Genomic DNA, 22952 nt, shown 5'->3' on the forward strand with positions numbered 1-22952 from the left:
CTCTGCAAAGATTCCAAAGCCCCAGGCTTACAGGGGAGCTGTGTACTAATTCCTGTGCACGAGGGAGAGGGGAGAGAAGGTGGGTGCCAAGTGGGACAACATCCATTTGATCCTTTTTATATGTAAATGTGACTTTAAATAATATTTTGTAATGACCTGCATTTCTGTTAGGAAGTCTCTCTTGATGATTTATTTTTCTCCCTGCAATTACGACAGCCTAGTGATCTTGTTAATTAATGCCAGAGAAGGTTTTTCAGCACCTCATTAAAGGTTTTCCCTTTCAGGACACCGATGCTCTTGTGCACAGCCAGGGCAGAGAAAGCTATTTTCTTGTGGGTGGAAACACATCTTTTGATCCCCCGCCTCTTCCTTTTCCTCTCCTTTGCCTTCTTATTACAATTCATTTTTCCCTATTCTGTGTCTCCTCTTCTTTTTCTTTTTCTTTTCCTTTCTTCCAAAATACAGTCACTTCTCCTTGTTCCAAAACATTATTTTACATAGTTCAACTGTCATCAGTGTGTTCCCTTAGAAGCCCTCTTTCTCCTGGAAGAACTGTTTTACTTTGCTATTTAATTCAGTATTTCCTATTCAGGGAGCTTTGGTTGAGAGTTTTCTGTGTTTCAAGTTCCCTTATAGACATCAGGGAAACCACAGTGAACCAGAGTGTGCTGTCTGTAAGACTCTTAGATTTGTCCCATAAAAATAACTAACACATGAATGAGTGAATGGTTCTATGGTCCATTAAATTTTGTTAATCTTTGCTGACCCCTGCTCTATCCCATCATTGGAGACCCTGAATCCTAATTATTTATTTAAAAGTCTTAAAAATTCTATAGTTAGAAAATGTATTTATTTTCTTCAGCCCACTTTTTCCCCAAACATATTTGATCACAGAACCTTCTTTCAACCCATCACCTATTTACGAACTGATTTATAGACATTCCTCCTGGATGAAATGCCCAGTTCTGAAGGTTGTCTTCCTCTGCCTGATTTCAGTTTGGTTACCACCCTGGTCTTCTGTCTTCCTGGCAGGACTGTCGCCCGGACGGTCCAAACCCAGCTCCTCTCTCAGCCTCTGTGAAAGTACCTTCCACTCAGGCATGACAGCGAGGATTCTCCTCGGCTCGAATGAGACACTGTTTCTCTTTCCAGGAGCAATGGTGTGTAAAACCCGAGTCACCACTAATGGCAAAACAGGTTAGACTGGTTTCCTATCCAGGGGGTTTCCACTCTTGCCTCATCTGACTCATCTCAGAGAAAACTCTTTCTGATTTCTGGCTCATTTTTCTGAGACTTTGTCAAAGCTCAGATTAAACTGGGATGCCTTGAAGATCAGCTAGACTTGAAAGAAAGGCCATGGTGGTGTTGAGAAGTCCCTGCAGGTCCAGAGAAAACCTGGAAACGCTATGGCAGGGGAGACATCCTCCCTTATCCTGGGAGACAGGGAGGTCATTTTTGGAAGAAAAGCCTCAGATGACACTTTGGTACTTGGACAGTGCCGTGAAAGTAGAAACAGGCTTGTGTATTACCTTTCCAGCTCTGCTAGTTCTTTCCTTCTCATAAATAACGCCAAAGAAGAGAACAGAATGTTCGGTACCACAGGTAGGGTGTTAGGGGCAGGTACCTCTTCAGCAGACTGGGGGGCAGGTAGTCAATAGGTAGATGCCAGACCTTCAAGCAAAGACCTGCAAGGGACTGAATTCTGCAAACAAGTTGAATGAATGTGAAAGCATGTTCTTCCCCAGAAGAGTTCAGCCTGGCTGGTACTTTGATTTCAGCCTCCAAGATCAGATCCTGGGTCAAGAACTAGTCATACTATGCTGGACCCCTGACCTTCAGAACTGTGGGCTGCTCACTGTATTTTGTTGAAGCTGAGAAGTTTGTGGTCACTTGTTACACAGTAGTAGGAAACTAATACAATAAGCAAAGTATCAGGATGACTGATGATTCAATGAGGAGTGTTATGGGTTGGTATGAAAGTGTTTCTGCAGCATCTTCCCTTTGGTAAAGTAATACTTCCCTCTCCATAATAATCCTGGCTAGTTTGTATGGTTCTTTTAAAATTTACTTCACACCCCTACTCAGCACTAGACTCAGGACTTTCTCACAACAGGATTCCATCCTCCTGGGCACACTGATAGGATCAGGGGTAAGTCTATAACACAAGTAGGGCAAATGTAAATTATTGGAAAGACAGCCTCTTTGAGCTCTTGAGCCATAAAGACTGTGTGAGTCTCATTCTTGGTAGCTCAGAAAATTCTGTCTGCTAATGAAACAAACACAGAGGAAAACAGAATTGACAGATGGAGAAAGGAACACAGAGCCTTGATCTAGCCATACCTGAAGCCAATGATATATTGGAATTTTCAGTTATATGAACCCCTTCCCTTTTATTTTGCTGTAGCTACTTTAAACTAGGCTTCTCATTAGGTACTAATGGGATGGAAAAGTGCTTAGGGCAGAAATTCTCTAAAGCCTTACAATTCAAAGTGTGGTCCGTGGACCAGAAAAATCCACAATTCCAGGGAGCCTGTTAGAAATGCAGAGCCTCAGGCCTTACCCTGAATCAGAACCTGCATCTGATCAAGGTCCCAGCTGATCTATGTGCTCGGGACAATTTGAGAAACACTGCCATGACATCCTTCCCACCCAGGGGACCAGAGAACCCAGCTATGCATACTTCAGGACACATCCATTCCAACCGTCAGGAAAGGGATGGAGAAGATACTGTTTATCAGAGAAGAGGATTAGGGGAGCATGCCTTTAGGTGTTGGGGTATCTCTGGTCCTCTCCTCTCAGGGAAAGTTGGTTGACTCTTGTTTGCCGAGTTTCAGCAGTCATACTCATTCATTCAGTTTTTGGTTTTTTAAGAACTTATCTGGGCTACACTTTGCAATAATTTTGGTGTATTCTGGTGAAACACAGTGTCACTGACTGCAGGGAATTTCTAGCTGGGAGAGACACATACTTACTTCTGTATATGCCTGCAACTGTGATCAGGAGGAAACACACAGGGGATTAAGAAGGGACTACTTAATTCCACTGGTAGAAATAAGATGACTTCATTTTAGAGGAGAAACCATGCAAATCATCTAGACCAGGGACCAGCAAACAGGAGCCCACGGGCCAGTTCCAGCTTGCCACCTGCTTTTGTAAATAATGTTTTATTGGAACACGAACACACCCATCCATGTATGTGTTTGTGGCACCTTTTGTGCTACCACAGTGAGGCTGAGTAGTTGTGACAGAGACCACATGGCTACACAAAGTCTGAAATATTTCCTATCTGGGTCTTTAAGAAAAAGTTTGGGTCTTTGATTTTGTTTTGTTTGTTTGTGGACGAGTGAAGTGAGACCCAGCCGGGGGGAGCTACTGACCCACTACCACATGGCGACTCAGTGCAGAGCAAGCACAGGGACAGAGATTTCCTGGGTCCCAGGGCTTAAAGGGGCCCTGGGGACACCCTGGACACCTGCAGTGGAGAGACACGTGGAGCCGGGGTGGGCAGCGGTGGGCAAGGGGTCCCCAAACAGCAGGCTGTGGACTTAGAAGCTGGCCTTGGGATAGATGAGGAGAGCGTATTTTGAGGCCCACCTGGAGAGGTGATGGTGAGTCAGTCACGCCTGGGCAGGAGGGGGACCTCAGCCGTGAGAGAGGCAGACAAGCCAACCACGGGGTAGGAGTGGCTGAGGATTCAGATTTTAACAGTGCGAAAGTCACGCGGACAGCATCTCCCTCCAGAAAACTCCATTTCACAAAGACAGAAACTCTGATCCCTAGGAGAGTGAGGATGAGTGGTGGGGAGGTGGGGGCTGCGCTAGGGAGCGTCACAGGCAAGAGGAAGAGTGCATACAAAGCCCCGAGGCAGGAGAGCACGCAGAGCAGTTAGGAAACTTTAAGGGGCTCTGTGTGGTTCATTCAATTTGAACATTTTCTGAAATGACCTCACTCTGGGGTGAGACCACCTCCCTGTTCCTCCCCAGGCTAAACTCTTAGCTGGGGCTTTTGAACCATAAGAATTTTTTTTTTTTTGAGCAAAAGCCTTCCACATGTAGGAACATGTAGGAAGAGGGTGGTAAGTCATTGTTCTGGATCATGCTTAAAACAAAACAAAATAAAACAAAACAATAAAACAGAAGTTCCCGGTGCTAACCATCTGATGCAATCAGGTTCTGCTTTGAGGGGGATTATTTTTCCCTACGCTTTTCAGTTAAGGGAATATGCTAGATACTACTCAGCCATACAAAGAGAGTAAAATAGTGACAGTTGCAGCAACATGGATGGACCTGGAGATGGTCATTCTAAGTGAAGTAAGCCAGAAAGAAGAAGAAAAACACCATATGGTATCACTTATATGTGGAATGAGAAAGGAAAGAAGGAAGGAAGGAAGGAAGGAAGGAAGGAAGGAAGGAAGGAAGGAAGGAAGGAAGGAAGGAAGGAAGGAAGACACAAATGAACTTATTTACAAAACAGAGACAGACTCACAGACATAGAGAACAAACTTACAGTTACCAGGGTGGAAAGGGGGTGAGGAGGGATAAATCGGGATTTCAGGCTTTGCAGATGTGAACTACTATATATATAAAATAGATAAACAACAAGGTCCTACTGTATAGCACAGGGAACTATGTTCAATACCTTTTCAGTACCTTGTGATGGCCTGTAACGAAAAAGAATATGAAAAGATATATGTATGTATAAATGAATCACTATGCTGTACACCAGAAATTAACAGAACATTGTAAATCAACTATACTTCAATTAAAAAAGAGAATATACTAGAAATAATATTGGAATCATTATAGTTAAACCACACTCATCAATGTTATATTGATTGATCTGAGTTGTATTTAAATAGAATAATGACAGTGAACAGGGGAAGGTGTTACTTGTTTTCTGTTGAGTCCAGTTAGGTGAGCTCAAAAGCAGAGGCAATAAAGGCACTCAGTTTACTCTTTAAGTTGTCAGTGAGCTCTAGCAATTAATTTAAACAACAAACTGAGTGATGGCTTCCTCCCTGGTGCTATTGGTTAATCTTTTACTCTCAGGTAATACCGCTGAATCTCATTGTTAGAGGTGAGCCACTCTGCTCCTGGATTGAGGCACTGCTCTGAAACTTGTAGTTGCTCATTATTTGGGAACTTCTCTGCATAATGTTCTCATTTGAACACAAACTTAAGACTAGAGTCTCATTTATTACCATGATTCCTTTATAGCAGGAATGAACATGGAATTTAAATAAAATTCTCTTCTTAAAAGCCACACTACTTGCTCCCACAGGGGAATGTTCACTGAATTTACTGAAACATCGAAAGCAAGACTCTTAGGAAATCTTGTAGCCATGTTTGATGAACCCAGGAAAATTCTCCAGTATAGCAGACGGAGGGCTCCAAGGCTGAAATTTAACCATTTCCCCCAAAGTTTAATTTCCATGGCTTGATTTCATAAGAAGCAGTTCTCATCATGGTTTTTAGGTGGTCATAATTAAAAGGAGAAATTCTCCCCCTGAGAGAGTCTCCCTAGATAGCTGTTTTTGACATTGATACGTCTCCCTCTTGGCCAGAAGCCCACAGAAGATGGGTCCCCCTCATGTGAGATCATTAATTTGTTCTTCGTGAGGTCTCCACACAGTAAGCTGAGAACCAAGGCAATTATGCAATTAAGTCAAGCAAAAAATGATGCTTGTGTTCCAATGGGCCACAATTTTAGATGACAGTGGCTTTGACTTGACTTGCCCAGATAACGGCTTGAAGTCCTCCACGATCCTCCTACAGAGCGTGTGAGCTCCTTTAGAGAGGGTGTGATTTAGGGGGAGACAGTGCCACCATCTTCTTACAAAAAGATGAGGAATGGATACTGATATCCTTTACTTAAGTCAAGTATAACCTGTGTGTGTTTGGGATCCTCCAGAAGCTGACCCTTAAACAAGAATTCAAATGAAATGGTTTATTCTGGAAGTAATTCCAGGAAACATTGGGAGAGGGATGGGAAAGTAAGACAGCAAAGTCAGAGTAAGCAAATAGCAAGCTCACTCCTACAAGAGAAATCTGGGAACCAAGGTAGGACTCTGCTTAGAGTTCCCACCTGAGGGGGATGCACAGACTCCCAACAGTCATTGTTGAGGGTCTTACCTAGGGGAGCATTAACTCTTTGGCACTTAGGACAGAATGGGTCCAACTTGAAGGGAAAGCCCTTGGACGGAAAAGGCAAACGCCAACCTGGGAGTTCTGGCTGGCAGGTGCTGCCAGGACGAGTCCCAGAGGAACGTGAATGGGGGCACCGACCCTACTTCCAGACTTCCTCAAGCCATAAGACCTCAATTTTTGTCATTCCAGATCTGGATCCACTTGTTTCCATTCTCTGCTTTGAGAACAAATCCAGATGTTGGGACATGAACTTGACAGTGTTCACCTTGTTCTCCTGGAGACAGTAAGTCATTGGCGGACATGTACATAACTTTTCAGTCTCTTTGAACTCTGAAATGTTACCTATGTTCACTCTTGGATACCCTTTTCTATTTTAAAAAGAAAAAAAAACACCTTAAATGTTGACATGGAAAGACCTCACTGTACCTGGTCTTTGAGGTGTATACCTTCCAACAGCCCTTGGCCCAAGGTAATACAATTCTGTCCAGATGATTTTCTTTGGTACCCTGCAGACGTAGCCTGGGTGAGCCAACTCAACAGTATTTGTTTAACACTTAACATGTGTTATGGCTACCTAAGGTAAATATTTCTAAACCACATGCTCTGTTGCTTGCTCTAAATCAACTTTTCTTCATTGCCTGCACTATTGTTTGCAAATACAGCCAGTAAAGAAATGGAAAGAGCGCTCACAATGGGTTTGTGGGATGGAAAGCAGAATGTCTTTCTCAGCATTTTGGCTCATGTAACTTTCTTTGAAAACCTAAGTCCGTAGAACTCAGGAATCGTCACTAAAATTATTTACCATGGGATGCTTTAGCGCTCACAATGGGTTTGTGGGATGGAAAGCAGAATGTCTTTCTCAGCATTTTGGCTCATGTAACTTTCTTTGAAAACCTAAGTCCGTAGAACTCAGGAATCGTCACTAAAATTATTTACCATGGGATGCTTTATTCTCTCAATTGCAACCTCTTTTAAGAATACTTGAGAATAGTAGATTTATCCAAATGTGATGTGCACAGAAATTCAGGATAATCCTTTGGCACTGTAAAACGAAGCCCACCTGTGTAGGTAAATGTCCTGGAGAGAATTTTGAAGGGAGTAGTCCTTGTATATCATTCTTATTAATAAGAACACCATTTATCTCATATGCTGAGCCTCTCCTTTAATACTTTGTGCTCTGAGAGGCTTCACTGACTCCCCTGGGCAGAGTGAGTTTTTCTACTTCCCCTCTGTCACTCTGTGTTATATTTATCTATTTCATACCTAACATGGTGAATTTCTCAGAACAGGAATAGTCTTTCATTTTTTTAATGGGGGTACTGGGGATTGAACCCAGGACCTCATGCATGCTAAACATGTGCTCTACCACTGAACTTTACCACCCCACTCTCATTTATTTGTAAATTCTCTGCTTATCTAGGTTAGTGACTAGGACATAAAGGGTGATTAGAAAATGCTTGTAGAGTTGATCTGAGAAAAGAGCCTTCCTTATTCTGATAAAGAATATCTACCAAAACCAAAACCAAAACAAAACAACAACAACAACAACAAAAACTGTACTGAATATTATAATTACTGGTGAAATATTTAAAGCTTTCCCATGAGATTGGGACCTAAACAAACCTGCCCACTTTCATCACTTCTTTTTAATGTCACATTGCATGTCCCAGCGAGTTCAATAAGGGAACTAAAAGAAATTTTGAAATATTAGGATAAGACAGGAAGAAATATAGCTATCATTAGGAAACAACATTATTGGAAAGTAGAAATCTAAGAGTCTATAAATAAACTATCAGAACAAGTAAGTGAATTGAATGAGGTTGCTTAATATAAAGTCAACATGCAAAAATAAGCTTTATTTCTACATACAAGCAACAAATAATTAGAAATTTAAATTAGGATAACTGGGAAGCATTAGCAGTAGCATCCCACACATTAAACACTTAGGGGAAAAAGTCTATCAAAAGATGTATAAGACTTCTACCCAGAAAACTCTAAAATATCACTGGAAGAAATTAAAGACTATAGTCATGTGCTTTCCATGTTTGCCAAAGTACAGAGTGTACAAGGACTACAGAGTGGCTGGAGAAGAGATCTCAGAGTTAACAGGAAGTGAGTTCATATACTACCTTGCTGGCTGTCCTAGTTATCTATTGCTGTGTAACAAATGTCCCCAACCTTTGTGGCTTAAAACAATATATAATTGCTTGCAAATCCATTGTTTGGCCAGGGATCAGCAACAGTGGTTCATTGCTGCTTCATGTTGCATTAGCTAAAGCAGCTGGACTGGGGGCTAGAAGATTTCAACATGATTCTTGTCCATGACTGATAAGTTGGTGCTAGTTGTTGGCTGGAAGCTCAGAGAAAGCAGTATGCCTCTTCTCGGGTACCTTGGACTTTCTCATAGAGTGGTGGCTGGGTTCCAAGATTGTGTGTCCCAGGAGAACATGATTGGAGTGCATGAAATTTTTATGACCTAGCCTCGGAAGTCACACAGTATCACTTCCACTGTGCTCTGTTCATCCAGGCAGTCATAAAGTGCTACTCAGTTTCAAGAGGAGGGCCATAGACTCCACTTCTTTATGAGGGAGTATCAAAGTTCTGGAAGAACACAGTGAGACAGGAGATGTTATTGTGACCACCTTAGAAAAATAAAATCTGTCACATAGGCCATGGTAAGGTCTTTGGTTTTTCTCTTCCATAAGAGGGTTTTGAGCAGAGGAGTGATGACCTGACCTAGGACACTTTTTGCCATATTATTTTACCTAATACTTTCCTATGAGATGTGATATGATTTTGTCCTAAGACTAAAACATATGAGTCATTGCATGCATGGCTGTGACTCTGTGGAAGTCTAGTGCCCAGCATAGTATAGAAGATCAACAGATGCTAGGTTCCTTTAGATTTTTGTGTGGTCACATCCAACTGCCAGACTTGGGCAAACTTAGAAGCTGTGGGCAAACGTGCCTCTGAGCCTCAGCGGTTTTGTACACATAGGCTTTTGCATGTGCCAGGGAAGGGAGTGGAAGAGACCAGGTTTCTCAGGCTGGGTTGCTGGCTTCCTAGGTGAAGGTCAGACTTCCCAGAGAGACAACACAGAGGCAGGAGTGTTGGAATGTGTCTTGACTCTATGGGAGAGGAAGTTCTTTCTCCTCTTAGTTTCCTGATTCTTACACAGAAGCAGCAAAGTCTTTGGATGTGGTGAGTAAAGGGAGGCAAGGCACCAGCTCTCTAGCCTCCTGGTGCTGGAAAGAAGGCAAGGGAGAGAAGTAGATCACAATATGGGAGAAGAGAGAAGCCCTCGAGATGGAATTTTAGGGGAAGACCCACCAACTCGGATGAAATATTCTTTAGACTACTTTTAAAGGACAGGAAGTCATCATGAAAAAATCGTCGTCTTAGCAGTCAAAAATACTGGATTTGATTCTTACTCCCATCACTCACTAGTTGTGTGGCTGTAGATCTGTAATGAAATTGCACCTCAATCTGTCCATTAAACAGAAAAAGATAATAATAGCCACCAAGAGCATTTTGAGGATTAAATGAAATAATATGTGCAGTACTCCTGGAACAGTCACAGTTGTCTGATAAACACTCTGAAATGGTAAATACCTCCTTCTCCCTAAGTTCATCCTTCCTTTCCCATTCCCTAGACTGGCGTAGCTGAAATCTTACCTCCTTGACCAGTACTTCTGGGGGTTTTGTTTAGAAAGGGGGTATAAAATCCACAAAAGAAGACTCATTGACATTCTAGAATTAAACAAACTTGGGAGGCATTTTGAGTTATTTAGTAATTATGAGTGGGGAGGGTAATAGAATGAAGGAAAATGAACTTAACATTTTCTTTGAATTGTAAGCACTCATTTGAATTTAAAAACAAAAGGAAAATATGAAGGGAATGTGAATGGACTGACTCCACATAAAGCCAAATAAATAATTATCTTAGTGGATCCCTGATGAACTGGAATGTACAGAATTTTTTTTTAACCAAAGACTGCTCAGAAGCTAAGTATATGGTCTAGGTCAACGTAGTGATCACACAGCCATGGTCAAGAGGCATTCTCATTGTAAAGGAAGCACAGTTGAGGATGAAGCATGCGTTGTTGCTCTCTCATTGATAATATTCTAGGTGGACAGTAATTGCAGATTCAGACTCATAAAGGAAGACTCAGTGATATGTCAGAGTCGGCTTGTACCAGCTCATGGGAGCAGATTGATCACATTTCTTTTTGACTCCATGTTCGTGTCATCAGTCACTTTAGTAGCTTGGCATCATGAGCCATGCTGGGAGTATTTACATCATGGAAATTGACAGAAGTCAGTACCTACCTACTCCCCATCCAAGGCTCGTCATTAAACATTTACTAACACCCTCACTGGACAGACAGATAATGACATGAAACATTCCAACAGCTTCATTAAAAGGCAAAGAAACTATATTACATGTTAAAAATTTGTTTTTGCTTTAAATAGGCAAGTACGTACTTGAAGCTAGTGGAAAAATCTCAATTTAGAACATATATGTTGAGTTCCAAAGGACTGAAATGACCACTAGCCAATTTAATTTAAAAAAAAAAAATTTCATTGTTTTTGGATTCAGTGAACGGGGGATTTTTTTAAAAATTGATTTTTGTTTTAAAGTTCAATAAAATTTTATTAATTTAATTAGTTCCTATCAATTTTTAAATAAGCAGTAGCTTAGATTAAATTTGCTCTCTCCCTTTCCTTATTTAACCCAAACTCCTCCAAGCATATTAATGGGTCTGATATGTCGTTTTGCAGTTGGAACACTGTTGGCGATTGTAAATCAAATGAAAGTTTTGGGCCAGGGTCTTGAGGTGTTGTTTCTATTAGGATTTCGAGGTGTTTCCATCAGGGTGTGTGTAATGGGAAAACAACATATGAACTGGGAACAAAAATGTTTGCTGGGAGCAGGAAGAGGGTTCTGTTTATGGTAGTCATTAATCTAAGCCAATCGCACCTGGCGTCATGTTCAGAAAGGTGATTTAAGACGGGGAGTGGTACCTGCAGGCATCTGTAGGATGGTCTGAGTTCACCTTCCAAGTATATGTGGGCTGGGGGGAGCTGGCGGAGGAAGAGGATCAGACAGTGTGATCAAAAGAGGACCAAGTTAGAAGATGAAGGACTGGTAGTTCACAGTTCTTTTAAGAGAGAATTAATGACTTCGGATCAGTATTGAAACCATGTCCAGAAAATGGAATAGAGTGGACTAGAAAATGGAATAAATAGGTTACAAGACTGGAGTTAACTTCTGAGGAATGAGAATCCAAGTGTGATAAAGCCTTTTCCCAAGTGTTTTCCTTCATTCTCTAGTTCCACGTGATAATTTCCGAAAACATGGATTTGTATTCAAATAATTGTGCAACTTGCTGGTTGCATACTCTACCCCTTCTTGGAAATGCACAGTGGGTGTTGGTCTGTTTAAAGCTCTGGCAAGTCTTGTCATTAATAAAGGCATTTAGGTTTGCTTAACCAACTCCTTTGAGCACAAACACATTGTTGGCATCACAGTGTGCACATTCTGCAGAATACAGTTCTGCACAAGACCAGTTTGAGATGTGGCGTGGCAGAAAGAGCATGGACTTTGGTCAGATACTCCCAGACCCAGACTCTGGAGACAAGGTCTTATTAAGAGACAGACATAGCACCTAACAGACCATCAATACACAGTGGCCTGAATTCTCCCAGGGTGGAGGCAGGTGTGATTCTGAAAGACTGACCTCACAGGGGGCCCAGGTGGGCTACTTGCTCTCTGCAGGATTACCTGTCTGGAGTGAGGACATGAGACAATCCAGGCAAGTTTACAGAGTATCTAATAACCTGCCATTCAGTTCTGATGCTCCTGCTTTCTTGGGTGAAAGGTTGAGTTGATCACTTCACCATTTCAAGCCTCATCTTCCTCAAGAAGAACTAAGCTCGTCAGTGACAGGAGTTCAGGGGCTCAGAAAATAAAACCTGGGGCCGGTAATGAAGGCTAAATATGCACACAGGGTCAGCCTCCTGTGTTTGTTAAAGAAATATCTGTTGTTGAGCATCTGTTTCCTTCCCTTTCAAGCAATCTGCAAGGCAAGACTTGCGTCTTCTGGAGGCTCCCAAGATCCAATATAAGAGGATTAATGAAACAATGTAAGAACCTGGGTGTAAACATTAGGGCTCTGGAGAGAAGGAGGGGCTGTTTGCATGGTGATGATCTTCAGGACTTCCTAGATGATTTTCCCTGTCTTTCTCCAGGGGTGCACATCCCTTCCCCGGGGCTGGGTGTGAGGTGGAGAATGCACCTTGGGATTTGCATCCAGCCAGTGTTTTCCCAGCTCTCCAGTCATTTTGAACACAGCCCTGCATTGACTGAGTCACAGCAGAGGGTGGGTTCAGATATTCCTTTCTGAAATACTTGCTGTGCCAGGCATTGTGCTAGCGGCTGGGCGTACTAAGGTGAAAACGGGGCAGCCCCCTTCCCTGAAATCACTCATGGTCTGGGGCGGGGGAACAGATGTACACACTAACTGATCATTAAGCCCCAGAGCAGTGAATGCTGGGGTAATTCAGGAAAAGTGTTTAGAATACTGTCTGAGCACATGATAAGGGCTCAATACATCTTGATTACTATTATGATCAATATAATTATTATTATTAAACAGGCAGGTTGCAATGGGAACCTCAAGGAGTGGGGGGCAGGGGATGAGGGAAGGGGATGGCTTGTTTGCCTGGAAGCTCACAGGCAAAGGCTTCACAGAGAGAAGGTGGTATTTGAATCTTGAAAGATGAGAATGCAGCCAAGCGCAGGAGAGGACAGCGTATCCCTCTGGTCAGAGACGGGTGCAAAAGTCTGGACCTGAATATGTGACTATCCAGGCAAGCTGAGATAACTGCAAATAGAGGTGTGTGTGTGTGTGTGTGTGTGTGTGTGTGTGTGTGTGTGTGTGTGTGTGTGTGTGTGTGTGTGTGTGTGGCCACAGATGAAAATGGGAAGGCGAGTGGATAAAAGTCAGTTTGAGAAGGTGCTCACTTTTCCTGTTGTGAAGTTTGGGATTAAGCCTGTTTGCCGTAAAAACATGGCTCCTTTTTTTTTTTTTAAGAAATATAAATTAAAATAATTTAAAAACTCTTTGACCAATTGATCCCCATTCAGGGAGTTGATCTTCATAAAGCAGGATCTACGTCAAAGCATTAGAGAAAAATCTGACTAAAGGGGAAGCATGGGGTACCCTCGAGCATGTCTCCAGGACTCCATTAGGTGACTGTTCAGGCTGTTGTTAAAGAACCATATGAAATAGCTTGGGAAACTGCAAACAGTGTAGCAGCAAGAGAAAAAAATCGAGAAATGAAACTGACTGCAACAAAGAATCCCAACTCTAGTACCAAATGTGCTTAGCTGGAAGATTAGAAGGCAATAATCTGCAACGTCAAAGTCATTATCTGCAGGGGGAGGGCTCAGGGAAGGTTTTCTTTTCTTTCTTTATTTTAAAATATTTATTCCAATCAGGGAGAAAGGGGGGGGTGTCTTGTGCCCCTGTGAAGAACCCTGGTAATCACCTGGTGGATTACAGCCTTGCCAAAGCCGCCTGGTTTGTACCATGCCCCCCTGAGCCCCAGGACGGTGAGCAGTTCCTCTGGGCTCACAGTGGAGCTGAAAGATAAGGCTGGGTGAGCACGTGAGTGGGACCATGCCCCACGACTGCCAATGGTAACAGTACAGCTGAACCATCCCCAGTGGGGAATACGGGAGTTCTCAGGGGGGAGACATCTGATGGCTTGCGGCCAGGGGAGGCTTCTTGCAGGCTGTGGGACTTAAGCTGGGTCTTAAAGCGTATGAAGGTTTAGATGGGTAGCAGGAAGGACGCAACCCGAAACCGCTTGTCTTTCCTCCTTAGTGAGGAGATAACCCCCACTCTTGAAGGTCTGTCGCCCACTGTATCTATGCGTCGATGGTTCTCAGTAGCAAGTGTGCTAAACTGAGTGGGTTGCTGGTTGGATGCCTGTATACGACCACAGAAGTGGTTATAATAGCTGCTGACTGCTGAGCGCTGGCTGCACACCGTACCTGCCTGGCCTCAGTGATACTCACAGGAGCCCTGGTGTAGATGGCTGTTTGTCCGGGCGGGAAAACCGAGGCTCTCAAAGACCCCCTGAGGCAGAGCTCTGTGCTAGAGGTATGTATGGAATCCGGGCCAGTCCGGCGCCGGGGTCCGGGACAGTAAGCGCTGGATGCTTCTGTCGCCACTATCACTGCACCTGTCCACTTACTGTCGCACCTGTCCGCATCACACCTGGTCAGAGGATCAGGACCCGCGGTACCCAGGGTCCATTTTCTGGATGCCAGCCGCCAGGTACTGAGATCCGTCCATTCACCCAACAGATATTTGGGTGCTGGCTGAATAAGTATATTGTATAAAATGCCGCGTGAGGTGAGGTGAGGCCAGCACACACGGGAGCTTTTAGAATGGACCTGATTAAAGGGCCCCGAGGCTCGGAGGCGTGTGAGGGGGGACCAGAGTCTTGGTCCTGGCCTGGGCGCCAGGTCCTGCTTTCCCTGTGGCTGTTAGTCCAGGATCCTTGCATCTGAGAGGAGAGACCTCAGAGCAAGTTGTGCGGCCTCGGGCAAACCCTGGCCCTCCTCTGTGCCACCTTCTTTTCCTGAAAAGTGACAAGGCAGAATTCACCGATTTCCAAAGTCTCTCCCGTTCTCAGATATGACCCTGTGTCCCACATTGGAAAAATACAGTTCGTCATCCCGCAGAGGCGGGACGAATCACGCACATCAAACACGGAAGGACAGAAGCAGTGCCACATGTATGGCTTATTTGTATACAGGTCGGAACAGGTGAAATTCGCCTGTGAATTCAGAAGTCAGGACACTGGTCAGCCCTGGAAGGGATGGTGCCTGGGAGAGAAGGGGGCCTCCAGGAGGGCTGGTTGTGCTCTGGGTGTGGATCCAAGCGCTGACTCCACAGGTGTGTTCACTTTGTGATGTTTTGTCGACCTGGACACATAGGAATTTGGGCTCTTTTCTTTATGGTTAAAAAAAAACCAATTAAAAAAATGCAAACAGCATCTAAAGGGTGGGAAGTGTCCCTGATGGGTGCCTGAGGGAGGGCAGGGACTCTGGACTCCGAGCAGAAGGGGGTTGCTCGGGACAACAGCATCACTTTACGCCTGGATTTTCCCAGTTCTGAGGTTGAGTGGGTACAGGACTGTGTCTGGAGTATACTGCCTGGAGCCTTGGAATTTGCACGCTCTCGCAAGCATTCAACAGGTGGCAGTCTTCCCTCAGCCTCAGCAAGTTCCGAGTGCCAGGCAGGGCTGCGTTTCCCCCACAGTTAGCCAGGATGCTAATCTCCAGGGAAGGTCCCTCTGTTCCCCGGAGTGGGGGTCTTATGCCGGGGCTCCCAGCTCAAGGATTCTGCTCATGGCCGCTCTCTGAGGGCTCCCACTGTCCCTAGGAGGAGCCTGAAACTGGCACCCTCAGTCCCCTCCTCTCTGGAGGAACGCCCCCATGGCCCCTCTGCCAGCCTCAGCTGGGGGGTCCCAGGTCTCACCCAGGGACAGTCCTGCTCCTGTGGGACAGGCTTCGAAAACGAGAGAGAGAGAAGTTCTGGGAAGTGGGGTGACTGCTCCAACAGAGAGAGGAGAATGAATATTTCATTAAGGTGGTTCAAGTTATCAAACATTACAGAACCCAGTGTGTTGGCAGGAATCTAAGAAGCACATTAACATGGGTGAAAATAGTGGAAAAGAGGCCCAGAGTCGGGGCAGCCTCTGAGGGAAAGCCCCCGAGGGGCTCTGAGCAGGGGGCCCAGCTCTTCCCGCCCCTCCAGGTCTGTCTGAAGTGGCCTCCGCAGCAACGAGGCCCCAGCTCCACACATGCGCCAAAGGGAAGGCTCCGGAGTGGCAGGATGGTGGGCTTTTGGCAGCCCAGGGGCATCGGCTCTGGAGTCTGGGTAGTTCTGGAGGACAGAGGCCTCTCAGGCACCGCTTCCCTGGTCTGAGGGTCCCAAGGCTGCCCTGGAGTCTGGGATGTCTGGGTCAGGGCAGGTCAAGGCCTGACAAATGGTGAGACCCGTGTGTCACAGTGAGGAGGGATCCAGCGTGGGGTCCTGTGATGCCTCTGGGCCACCACCGGGCCAGCTGTTCCCAGGTCTCCCCCCAGGCGTCAAGAACACACAAAGGCCCCTTGGTTCAGCCTTTCCTCTGCCTCTCGTGTGTCTCCCCTCGTGCAACTCAAGGCTACTTCCACAGAGACTCCTTCTGTGCTGTTTCTGTGTAAAATAATAATACAGCGACCTGCACTGAATTTAGCATTTGGCACATTTAATTCCGGCCCAGCTCTGAGGTAGGTACTGTTATTATCCAGATGTTACCGAAGAGGACATGGAGGCTCAGAGAGGTTTGGAAGTTGCCCAAAGTCACATTGCTAGTCAGCGTAGGAGAGGAACTTAAATCCACGTGTGTTTGAATCCTGAGCCCAACTCAGGCCATCTTGGTTGGAGAAGGTGTCAGAAGCCTCTGGATCTCCCATTCCCCGCGACTCCCAAAGAGAGACAGCGGGGAAGGGCCGTCACGGAGAGGCCGCAGAGTCAGGGAGGAACCAGGTTGTTCATGGAGTCTGCTCTCCCCCCTGGGCACTTGCGTGGACATCTCCACTGCGTAGAGCCTCCGTTTTCTCCTGTTACTGTGAAACCCAACTGAAGAAATAAAAACCTGTGATGCACCAAGTCTGGTATCTGACAAGCGTCTGGTGCTCAGTGAATGGCAGAGCCCCTGTCACTTCCTGCTGCCTCCTCTGCCTGCCCAGCCGCACATGGTTCTCTTATAGCGTTAATTCCTCCAGCCAGGAGGAGTTTCCTCAGAGAGGCTGGGAGCGGTGGCTCCAGACCCAGGGTGCGTGTCTGCTGCATGTTCTCTCCCTGCACCTTGAACTCCTCCTATCTCGATACTTATTATGTTGTTCTGTGGATTGTTTAATTATCCCTGTGTCTCTCCTGAACGGAGGACCTGATGTGGCAGGAAATGTGTCTCCCTGGTTCACTGTGGAAAATCAAGTCTCCATACAAGAGCCTAAAATGTTAGCGTGCTCAATATGTATCTGTTGATGTATGTATGGATGGATGGATAGATGGATGGATGGATGGATGGACGGACGGACTAATGAGTGGGTGGAGACATGGAAGGATGAATGGATGGAAGGGAGGTTGGATGTGAGGGTGGATGGACTGATGGGTGAATTGGATGGATCATTTGATATATGCGGATAGTCATCTTAAGTACCTTCAGTTATAACATCCTATCACATGTGTATGCACTGGTGTTTTCAGGAACACGGTCCTGTTTACTATTAACTTTTTGGCTTTTACCATCCTGAGATAGGCAGAAGCAGTAACTGAGGCTGGCCCTGCCCACGGAGATAAGGGCCGCCGTCCAGGCCAACACCAACAAACAAACAAAAGCATTCCTCAAGCCTGCTCCTTCTTTACAAGCTTCTGGAAAAAAAATTTTAAAAATTCTATTTGGCAAGAGTAGATGGCAGACTATCATTCATTACCACAACCTGTCCTCTACTCAGGAAAGGGGGCTGCTTATGATTTCTGGAATCTTAAACTCCCCTCTTTTTTTTTCAGTGTTGATGGAAAGGAGGGGGACTGATCACCGCTCATAACCAGGCTGCTAATCGCTCCACTTATCAGAAGACGGTCTTTCATTGCAGGGTGTACGTGGGGAGCTGGTGGTCCAAAGGGCAAAGCAGTGGTGGAGTCTGCGGCTTGGCAATGACGGGGTCCCAGTAGAGAGATCTGAGTTCAGAGAGAAGGCAGGGAGGGCAGGGCCAGTGGAATACTCTCCAGATAATCTCCTGTTCTTATCGACGGCACGTTTCTCCAACACACATACTCAGTGTACTTGAACTTATAACCCTGGGAAGCAAAATAGCGGCTTCAATCTTTTGGGCCCTGAGGGAAAGCATATTCTGGTTCTGGTTCTTGAGAAAGCTTGACTGGATGTCTATCCTGGGCGGGTCTCAGAGGCCAGGCGCTCTCCTTCCTGTGTCCCTTTACTCCTCCATCACGCTCTTCCTCCTTCCTCTGAGGTGCCACTCCGCTGTCTTCGTGCCCACCCTACTCCCCCTCCTAAACAAATTCTCAAAGTAGAATCAGATCAACACAGACCCACAGAAAACTCTCAGCTGCACCAATGATCAGAATTATGCCTGTGATCTGAAGTTCCTGTTTGCATTTGGCCCAAGAAATGAAGTTCATGTCTTAGAATAACAGATTCCCCAATAGGGGAGGGAATGGGAGTGACACTCCCAGAACTGCAATTACTCCCTCTAGGAGGGAGAAGCAGAATGAAAGGAAGGATGGGAGGAAGGGAAGGTGAGCAAGGGAGGAAGAAAATAAGGGATTTTGAAAGGATGGGTAGAAAGAAGACAGGAAATGGCGCGTAACGTTTATTGAGTCTCTGTTTAAGTCAGGGCTGAAGTCACATGTCCGTCTTCTCTAATGTCCACAGCAATCTGGCCGGGCTGATTTGTTGACTTCCATTTAATAAATGAGGAAAACGAGGCCCAACAAAGTTAATTAACGTGCATAAGGTCACACAGCAACTGGAATCAAAGTCTAGAAATCTGACTCTTGCTGGCTGCCTCCTGTCTCTCTCTCCTGCTGTGATGAGGTGAGTTGAGCATGGTCCAGTGAGGTTCGAATGGTCAGCGGGACAGCACCTCACTGTTAAGCAGTAACTAGGGCCTCCTTGCTGGGCCAGCTCTTCACTCAGACTCAGAAGCTGGGACTGTCAGATCTTAGAAACTTCTTAATGCCTGGAGGCTGAGGTCCAGTGAGAGGAAAGACCTGGTCTAGGGTCCCACAGTTGTTTGAGGCAAGAGCTGGGACTAGATCTATAGCCTCTTGAATCCCAGTATGGCTGTTTGTGGTATGCTTTGAGGCCCCTATGCAGTCAATTCCATCACTGTACATGAAGTCACAATATGGAGGGGAAATAACATAGGAGAATGAGAAGAAGGAGGGGATGAGGCTACAAATCTCTGGCCTCTACCTTCACATAGCTTATCTGTGAAATGGGATCACTATGGTATGGTGTGTCCAGAACAGCCCTCCTTACCTCATCCTTTTGATCTATTAATAGGATATTTTGTAGACGTTACTAGAAAGCATTCTATAGACATAAATTATATGCAGTGACCTTTGACTCCAGAAGGAAGTTCACGGGCATGGTGCTTTGCACTCTCATTACTGAGGCTGGTCAATAGGGCAGATAGGGATTCCAAGAAAGGAGGCTGGTAAGATGTGGAGAAAAGATACCCGCGATAAACTGTAGAGAACAGATACCCGAAGTCAGAGTGCTCAAGCTTTGACTACACTTCCTGGTATCAGTTTCCTCATTTTTTTTTTAAATGAAAATGATATAAACAAGCTTTCCTATAGCCTAATTTTTACCCAATGCTTATAACAGCAGCTCTGAGCAAGTCTCTTGTCTCCTTAGGACCTCTGGATGGTCCCCAACTCAAAGGGGCTTCTTCTCAGAAACCTCATCTCCTACCTCTTCCCCCCTCCCCTCCCATCCTCAGGTGCTCAGATTTGTCATGTTGCCTCCTCTGCAGGGCCGCTGCACCTGGGACACCATCCACATCACCTCCTCCTGCCCAGTTCTTCCTCCCACTCCGACCTTGTCCCTGTTGTAATTTCCTCAGGGGACCATTTACTGATCTTCATGTGCACCCGTGAGCTCCCCTTCTGCGGTGTGTGTTCTCTCCCACACAACTCTTATAGTTATACTCTTCTGTTTATTTGTGAATTACCTTAGAAACAAACCTTAATGATAAACTCCATGAGGTTTGGGACCCTGTTAGTTCATGCTGATCATTTTATCCCTACACTGAGAATATGTGATCACGTCAAACATTTGTTGAAGGAATGAAAGAAGTGATGGAGGGAGGGATTGAGGGAGAGATGGAGAGAGGGAGAGGTGATCCCTGATGAAGCTGACTTTCCTCTGAGAAGACATTTGTAGTCAATTACTAATCAGTGGACTAGTCAGATATGCTCCCAAATCAATATGGCTCCCCTGAATTCCTTCTAATTCCCCAAGGCTAGATCCTTATGGAAGCCCCCACTTTGGTGCTTGAAGCCCTGAAGGGAGAGTCCATCGTCTCTGCTCTCTCGCCACCAGCCTGTGCATGTTATTTATTGCTGAAGACTGGTGGCTTGTTCAATGCCCATCCCCCATTATTTTATTACATACTTTCTTGATCAAACTGTAAACCAGCAAGAGAATGCTTAGCAATCATTAACAGCTGTTCTTGGAAAAGGACTAGATCTTATAACTGTACCTTTTACAACATTCACCCTGACCGCCGTTCCAGCTCCGTGGCCCTGCACGTCCTCTGTAGCTGGAGGCATCACAAACAAGGATCCTGGCTAAGATCAGAGTGGGAAGGAGCAAGAAGTCGGGGAGAAAGTTCCAGAAAACAATGTACTCGTTACAAAGTTGCTGAGATGCTTGAGGCCGCTGCATTTCGGTTGGCTGCTAAGTGAATATGTAACTACTTTATATATTTCAACAAAATTAAACTTAAACCTACAGAATTAGGTTTATTAATTTCTGTCAGGGCTCAATGGGGGAATAAGAATGGCCATTCATTATGGACACACAATTACTGGAGACAAAAATGAAGCCCAGCGCTATTAAGTATAATAAAAATGTTGAACACTGAGGAAATTTTCATTAAATATAATCTATTCTTTATATTACTACACTTAATCCTTGCTGTCTGCTTCTCTGTTTTTCTCCAACCTATTTAATTTTATTACTTAACTTTTTATAAATGTTTCTTAATATAATTATGATTAAATATTTTGGAGAAGAGGGTTCGTCTCTTCAAAAAGAAAAAGAAAGACGTCTCCTTCCATGTCCTCTTCTCTTCCCTCCTCAGATGGTGAAAAATGGTGTTTTTGGGGAAAAAGCAAGTGCTAAGTGGGATTTTATTGTTGGGGCAAGGCCGGAGCACGAGAGAAGGGAAGGCAATAAATAAGAAAGAAGCACCGATCAGCAGTTATAGGAGAGCCCTTTATATTACACATTTAAATAAAAGTCCACTGCCTTACTAAAAATGTCTGCGAATATTTGCGTGGCCCAACCATGTAATTAAAAGATGGGCCCAGCTAATGTTATTGCTTGCACTACACGAAAACATTTGTGATCCAAGCACTTATTTATTTATTTTTTAAGCCACATCGTGTTCCTTCTGTGAATTGCTCTCTCTTTTACGGAGTTGGTGGGAGTGGAGAGTGGGAAGCGAAATGGGGAATTGTGTTTTCTTGGCCAAAAATGTGGCCCTATCACCATGTCTTCAAGCTTCTAATTGGACATACCATGGTCTTATTTTTTTTTTTTTTTTTAGTATAGTTCAGTCAAGAAGGAGCAATCAATACTAGCTGGGAAATAGGGGCGCTGAAATCAAACCATGATGCAACCTTCACCCACTAACGACTGCTTTAATGACTAGGCTCAGAACAGAGGGGTCTTGGCTCTATGGCCAAGTCATTTGGGGAGTTCAGTTCTGGGCACCACATGTTCGGTTTCAAGCGTTATCAGCTATTTTGTTTTCTTGTTTGTTACAGCTGCGTAAGGGGAGGCTGAGCTCTCAGTCACAGCGCCACACAATCCCGCCCAGCTTCCAGGACCCACTGCCCAGACCCCATCCTCCCCACGTGCTGATGTACAGTTTTACTAGGCGAGGTGTTGGATGTTCACAGTGTCGTGATGATGTAAACTCAACTCACAGCTGAGGCCTGAGATGACGCCTTTTTTCCATTCAGGGATTCATTTCTTTGGAAGCTGACAGTTTTGATGTCATTGCTGTGGCTGTTATTATGACTGTTCCCGTAGTTCCTGACAGAGTTATTCTCTCCCCGATCTTGCCCATCATTTATGTAAATCCTCTCGAACAAGGCTGTCCTATCAATGCCATCTTCTGGAAGAACGCTCTCTGAGCCTTCCGACCTGCCCCAGTCTGCATGGGTGGCTGGCGGCTGTGGTCCTGCATCTCCCTTCACACTGTTCCCTGTGTCCTTCCCCCGCCTCTCACACTGAGCCCCTGACTCCTGAGTCCCATGCCCACCTCTTGATTTCTCCCCATGTTTTGTAGGGCATGTCTTCTAGTAACTTCCAAAGAAGGAGTTAAACCTTGAGGGACTTACCCTGTGTGAGAGGTCTTCCCTCCCAGCACTGTCTAAGTAATCTGCCCCTGTTTCCCCCTAGAACATCACCTCATTTGCGTCGTCTGCCAAGTCTCTCTATGAACCGCCAGTCTTCATTCTTACTTACTAGCTTACGTTTGTTTTTGGCATCCTCATAGGAAAGTAAGGTCATGTGTGGTGGGACTGCTGAGTCCCGGTGCCAAGAGCAATAACACATCTATTAGACACTCAATAAATATCTGTTGAATAAAAGAATGGATGAATTTATTAGCTTGCTTAAATACGTGAATCTATGCAGAGCAGGAGGTGTTGGAGAAGTCTGGTCCTCACTCGACGTAGCCCATCCTTAGGCAGAGGGCGTGGGGTTCTCTGTATGAGCAAGAACCCACTTCAGCCTTTACCAGTAAAATCAGTAGCAGACCTGCGCTAGGCCGCCTACTCCTGGTGCCTCCAGCGTGGGACTCCCCTTTCGGCAGTGACACAGCACACTGGACTTCAGGCACTCGCTGGGGCCATCTTCTTGAGGGATTTGCTAGTGTTCTCCTGCCAGAAGTTCAGGAAGACAGAATCCAGAGAG

At 45.2% G+C, this 22952-nt stretch overlaps 1 long non-coding RNA gene across 1 annotated transcript in view; it reads left to right on the top strand.

Annotated features, from left to right (window-relative positions):
* LOC116154815 (uncharacterized) overlaps positions 1-22952 on the top strand; it is a 584547-nt gene that overhangs the window by 320044 nt on the left and 241551 nt on the right. The window contains exon 6 of the long non-coding RNA XR_010382264.1: positions 6336-6429. This is a non-coding gene — a long non-coding RNA (uncharacterized LOC116154815). The remainder of the gene's footprint in view (positions 1-6335; positions 6430-22952) is intronic.

The sequence above is a fragment of the Camelus dromedarius genome, chromosome 9 (assembly GCF_036321535.1).
Source record: "Camelus dromedarius isolate mCamDro1 chromosome 9, mCamDro1.pat, whole genome shotgun sequence".
Lineage (NCBI taxonomy): Eukaryota > Metazoa > Chordata > Mammalia > Artiodactyla > Camelidae > Camelus > Camelus dromedarius.